Consider the following 6092-nt stretch of genomic DNA (forward strand, 5'->3'; position numbering starts at 1 on the left):
CCTTTTTAACAACATCACTCATTATAGGGTTTATTCTTCTTTGATGTTCTCTGGAGGGCTTTGAATCTTCTTCGAGCGAAATCTGATGCATGCATACGGATGGGCTTATACCTTTCAGGTCAGAGATATTATATCCTAAGGCTGAGGGATATCTTCGTAAAACTTTTAAAAGTTGGTTCGTTTCCTCTTGGCTCAAGGTAGCACTAACTATAACTGGACGGTTCATCTCTTCATCGAGGAACTCATATCTCAGGTTTTTAGGCAGTTCCTTAAGTTCTAAGGTTGGTTTCTTAGGGCATGGCATACGATTTGGGGTAAGGGATAAACATTCGTAAAGGTTATCATCGATGTAGGGTTTTCTAAAGTCATCATCTTCCATTATGAGAGTTGATGGTAACTTAATTGTTTTTATGATTTTTTCTTGTTCTAATTCCCTAACGCACTCATCAATGATATCTAAGGCATAACATGCGTCTCCCATCACAGGTGCCATAAGAAATTTCGAAAGTATAAATTCTATTTTCTCGTCACCTACCTCAAAGGTCAACTTCCTCTCTTGACATCTATTATGGCTCCTGCAGTTGATAAGAATGGTCTACCTAGAAGGATTGGTATATCATTGTCCTCTTTGATGTCCATGACAACAAAATCAGTAGGGATAAATAGCTGACCTATCCTAACAGGGACATCTTCTAAAATGCCTATTGGATACTTAACAGATCTATCGGCTAACTGAATTGACATCTTAGTGGGCTGTAATTCTCCTAAGTTTAACCTCTCACAAACCGCTAAAGGCATTAAGCTCACACTAGCTCCTAAGTCTAGAAAAGCTTTTTCGATGACATGACTACCCAAAAGATAAGGAGTGGAGAAATTTCCAGGATCTTTATCTTTTTTGGCTAACTTATTCTCGGAAATAGAATTGCATTCCAAGAGTTTCGGATCGTCAAGCCTACGTTTGTTGGTAAGGATGTCTTTGAGAAATTTTGCATAAGAATGTATTTGGGTGATGGCTTCTGTGAAAGGGATTTCTACATGAATTTTTTCTATAACTTTAATAAATTTCTGATATTGGCTATTGATCTGGGTTTGTTTGAGTCTTTGCGGATTTGGTATAGGTGGTTTATATGGCGGGGATGGTACGTAAGTTTTATCTTTAGGTTTTTCTCCTTTTTCTTGACCTTCCTGTTTTTCAGATTCCTCTGGTTCCTTTACTTCGTCTGTGGGTTTGGTATATTCCTTAGAAGTTTCGGGTTCACTCAATCTTGGGTTTGGTTGCTCATCATAAGCGTTCCCACTTCGTAGGGTAATGGCATTGGCTTGCCCTCTCATATTCTGTTGAGGTTGTTCAGGGAACTGTCCTCCAGGTGTGGTCTGGGGGGCTTGGTTTAAAGCTACCTGAGAGATTTGGGTTTCAAGCATCTTGGTATGGGTAACTATTTGGTCAACCTTGGTTCCTAACTGGGTAATTAGTTCATTAACGTGAATGTTCTGGTTCATGAACTCTTTGTTTTGTTGGGCTTTGGTGGCACATGTTGCATAGGTTGATTTGGTCTTGGGGCTTGGTAACCAGTTTGTCTCGGAGGTGAATTATTTTGGATAGGGTTATTGTTTTTATAGGAGAAGTTCGGGTGATTCCTCCATCCAAGGTTATAGGTATTCGAGTATGGGTTCCCTTGGCTGTAGTTCACTTTCTCAGAGTGGGTTTCGTTTAATAGACTGCATTTTGTGGATTAGTGTCCTTTGGTTCCACATATCTCACAATCCGACGAAACTGAGGCTACAGTATTCGGGTTTATGCACATATGCTCGACCTTAAGGGCTAATCCGTCCATTTTAGCTTGCATCATGTCTATAGAGCTTAGTTCATGCACTCCTCCTTGGGCTTCCTTCTTCTTAACTGTCGCTCGTTCGACTCCCCATGATTGATGGTTTTGAGCCATATCTTCGATGAGGGCACTAGCTTCAGGACAAGGTTTGTTCATCAGCGCACCGCCTGCGGCAGCGTCGATGGTCATCTTAGTGTTATAGTGAAGTCCATTATAGAAGGTCTGAATGATTAACCAATTTTCTAAACCATGATGTGGGCATGCTCTTAACAACTATTTATATCTCTCCCAAGCTTCGAACAGCGATTCTCCTTGGTTTTGGGTAAATCTAGTTATATGGTTTCGAAGAACGGCGGTCTTACTTGGGGGAAAATATCTAGCAAGGAATACTCTTCTAAGGTTATCCCAAGTCGTAATGGAATTGGGTGGAAGGGAATCTAACCATGATAGGGCTTTATCTCTGAGGGAAAAAGGGAATAATCTTAAATGTATTGCCTTAGGAGAAGCTCCATTGGTTTTAAAGGTGTCTGCTAATTGTAGCACCTCAAATTTGCACCCCCCATTTGTACATTCATTTCATTTTTAGGTCATTAACATTGCATTAACATTGCATAGTACCTTGCATTTCATCAGTCAAGACTGGTATCAGGAGAATTCATCTGTGCAAAGGAGCCAATCATTTCCATGAGATAAAGGCCCTATGGTGGTTCTAGAGAGCTTATATGAGCCAAGGTTCATTGTGAAGCAATTTGACCAAGTGTTGAAGGCTCAAAGTCCACAGTGCAGTTTCAGGTCATTTGGGGCCAATAAAAGTCAACAGAAAGTCAACTGAGGGCTAGGAGGTGGAGAAATGGTTTGAGACACTTCATTCATGTCCCAAAGAGGTTTATTCATCATGTCAAGCATCTACCTTGAAGATTTTGAAGCCAGATCAAAAGTTTCCAAAAATGGAAATTGACCTATAATTTCAAGTTTCCAAAAATGGCAAGTTTTTGGACCAACTTCAACTTGACTTTCCAACATCAAAGAAGCTTCAAATGAAATTTTGTCCAACATGAAAGTTGAATATCTTTCTCTCCCATTTCCAAAAAGTCCAAGATCATGAGCATCTGACGAATGGTTGAGGAGATATGATCAAATCATTGCCAAGTGTGCATGGAACTTCAAAAGGCCATAACACCTTGCATTTCATCAGTCAAGACTGGTATCAGGAGAATTCATCTGTGCAAAGGAGCCAAGCATTTCCATGAGATAAAGGCCCTATGGTGGTTCTAGAGAGCTTATATGAGCCAAGGTTCATTGTGAAGCAATTTGACCAAGTGTTGAAGGCTCAAAGTCCACAGTGCAGTTTCAGGTCATTTGGGGCCAATAAAAGTCAACAGAAAGTCAACTGAGGGCTAGGAGGTGGAGAAATGGTTTGAGACACTTCATTCATGTCCCAAAGAGGTTTATTCATCATGTCAAGCATCTACCTTGAAGATTTTGAAGCCAGATCAAAAGTTTCCAAAAATGGAAATTGACCTATAATTTCAAGTTTCCAAAAATGGCAAGTTTTTAGACCAACTTCAACTTGACTTTCCAACATCAAATAAGCTTCAAATGAAATTTTGTCCAACATGAAAGTTGAATATCTTTCTCTCCCATTTCCAAAAAGTCCAAGATCATGAGCATCTGACGAATGGTTGAGGAGATATGATCAAATCATTGCCAAGTGTGCATGGAACTTCAAAAGGCCATAGTACCTTGCATTTCATCAGTCAAGACTGGTATCAGGAGAATTCATCTATGCAAAGGAGCCAAGCATTTCCATGAGATAAAGGCCCTATGGTGGTTCTAGAAAGCTTATATGAGCCAAGGTTCATTGTGAAGCAATTTGACCAAGTGTTGAAGGCTCAAAGTCCACAGTGCAGTTTCAGGTCATTTGGGGCCAATAAAAGTCAACAGAAAGTCAATTGAGGGCTAGGAGGTGGAGAAATGGTTCGAGACACTTCATTCATGTCCCAAAGAGGTTTATTCATCATGTCAAGCATCTACCTTGAAGATTTTGAAGCCAGATCAAAAGTTTCCAAAAATGGAAAGTGACCTATAATTTCAAGTTTCCAAAAATGGCAAGTTTTTGGACCAACTTCAACTTGACTTTCCAACATCAAAGAAGCTTCAAATGAAATTTTGTCCAACATGAAAGTTGAAGATATTTCTCTCCCATTTCCAAAAAGTCCAAGATCATGAACATCTGATGAATGGTTGAGGAGATATGATCAAATCATTGCCAAGTGTGCATGGAACTTCAAAAGGCCATAACTTTTGACTCATAATTCCAAATTGAGTGCTCCTTTTTGCATAATTCTTCTCATGACATAACTTTCCAAATCATTCATCACATTGCATGAAATTTCATCATATGGTCATTTGTGCATACATGTGATTTTTGGAGGGAAAATCATGAATTCAAAATTGGTGCATCATGTGGACTTTTTACCCATTCCAACATGTTCATAGGAGGATTTTAAGTGAAATTGCATGGCCATTGTTACTGTTCACGTGGGATTGCATGCATGGGGTGAAAAAACCAAATTTTGCATAACACCTCTTTTCTCATTAAAATTTAATTAGCCAAGCCTAAGCATGATTAGGAAATGGATTAACATGTCATATAAATAGCTAATCATAACAGAATTTCTCAGGATTCACAATTCTAGATCTAGATTGAAAATTTCCCTCCAAAATTTCTCACAATCCAAATTCAAATTTCTTCCACATAACCTTGCTATTTTCTTGCATATTCTTGTTCTGTGATATTGATTTGGTGTAGATCAAGCCTTGGATCATTAAATTTGGACCAGAATCGTGTGGTGCAAGCTCAAGAACACAAGCATGGAAGTTCAGATTTGAGCAAGATCTAAGCAGTTATAAGCCTCAATTCATTCATCAATCTTCATAACAAGTGCACAGGAGTGTATTGGAAGCTTGTCAGGCCTTGAAACTGCAGATTCCAGAAGTTGATCTTCAAGAGGTCATATTTTCGATCATCTTAATTCTTTGTTTTATGTGTATGATAGTGTAGATCTTCTCATGCTGATGAATCTGGTGAAAATTTCGTGTGAAATGGTGTATTATTGGCTGAGATATAGTGAATTAAAGTTTGACATGCCAAAATTATTGTGCTCGATTCTCATGATTGGTGATGAATTAGGCTTAGTTATGGATTGATCTATGATGTGCGTGGAAAGAGCTTTCTGTGGATATAATTTCTAGTTGATTCTGCCAAAAAAATTCATGAGCTTCATACTGTTCCACCACCGTCTCAAGGTAGGAGACGGTGGTTTCCACCGTCCACGGCCAGGCTAGGGTTCATGGCTGAAGAACATTCTGCAGGCGCTGTTTGATCCATGTTTCTCCCTTCGATTCCCACGGAGTGTGTTTCTGTCATTTCTTTTTCATTTTAATTCCCTGGCCTTGAAACGACGTCGTTTCAGGCAGCACGCGCATCCTCTCTTCGAATCCTGGCTGGCGCATTTCCACATTTTCCAATTCATTTCATTATTTCTTCATGTTTTTCAATTTTTATTTCATTTTTTCCATGATCTTCAAAAATTCATAAAAAATAGTGTAATGATCCAAATGATTCCAGGTTTTTTTCTACATGATCCTTGGAATGTCTAGAATTTTATGGTATTGATTTTAGGATTTTATCATTTCTGGAAAAGAAATTGTGTTGGATTGATTGAACATGTATACATTTGGACCATGCCTCATTCAAACTATTGTGAAATGCTCAATAATGATCCAATTGCCATGAAATTTTGTGTGCTGATTCTCAACATGTTGTGTGATTTTTGAGGCTTGGTTGTGCATTTTTAGCCTTTGTCATTTTTGTTTTAGGCACATGCTAATATGGTGTGACAATGTGTGTCACACAATTTGATATTGATCTTCTCCATTTTCATTGCCTAGCCAATTGAGCTCCTCTGTTTATGATTTTTGACATGATGATTATGTTGGACATGTTGTATGCTCATGAAAATTTCCAGAATTGTTTGAGTCATTTCTGATTTAATATGGAATTTTGGTTCTGGTTGACCAATTGTATGCACCTTTTGCTTGTCTTGCTTTCTCTTGAGTGAATCATGGCCTTGCTCAATGCTTTTGACTTGGTCCTTTTTAGGTTATGTTCTCATTTGTTTGAAGTTGCTTCTTGTGAAATATTGGTTGCTGTTTTGACTTTTTGCCTTACCTTTGACCCTAGCCTTGGTGCTAGTGGTT

At 38.6% G+C, this 6092-nt stretch overlaps 1 non-coding gene across 1 annotated transcript; it reads left to right on the forward strand.

The window, feature by feature from the left end:
* The first annotated feature begins 2073 nt into the window (after positions 1-2073).
* LOC127116299 (small nucleolar RNA R71) lies at positions 2074-2180 on the forward strand. The gene has a single exon (XR_007801254.1). It is a non-coding gene; the product is annotated as a small nucleolar RNA R71 (small nucleolar RNA).
* The last annotated feature ends 3912 nt before the right edge of the window (positions 2181-6092 follow it).

Source organism: Lathyrus oleraceus, chromosome 1 (assembly GCF_024323335.1).
Source record: "Lathyrus oleraceus cultivar Zhongwan6 chromosome 1, CAAS_Psat_ZW6_1.0, whole genome shotgun sequence".
NCBI classification, from domain to species: domain Eukaryota; kingdom Viridiplantae; phylum Streptophyta; class Magnoliopsida; order Fabales; family Fabaceae; genus Lathyrus; species Lathyrus oleraceus.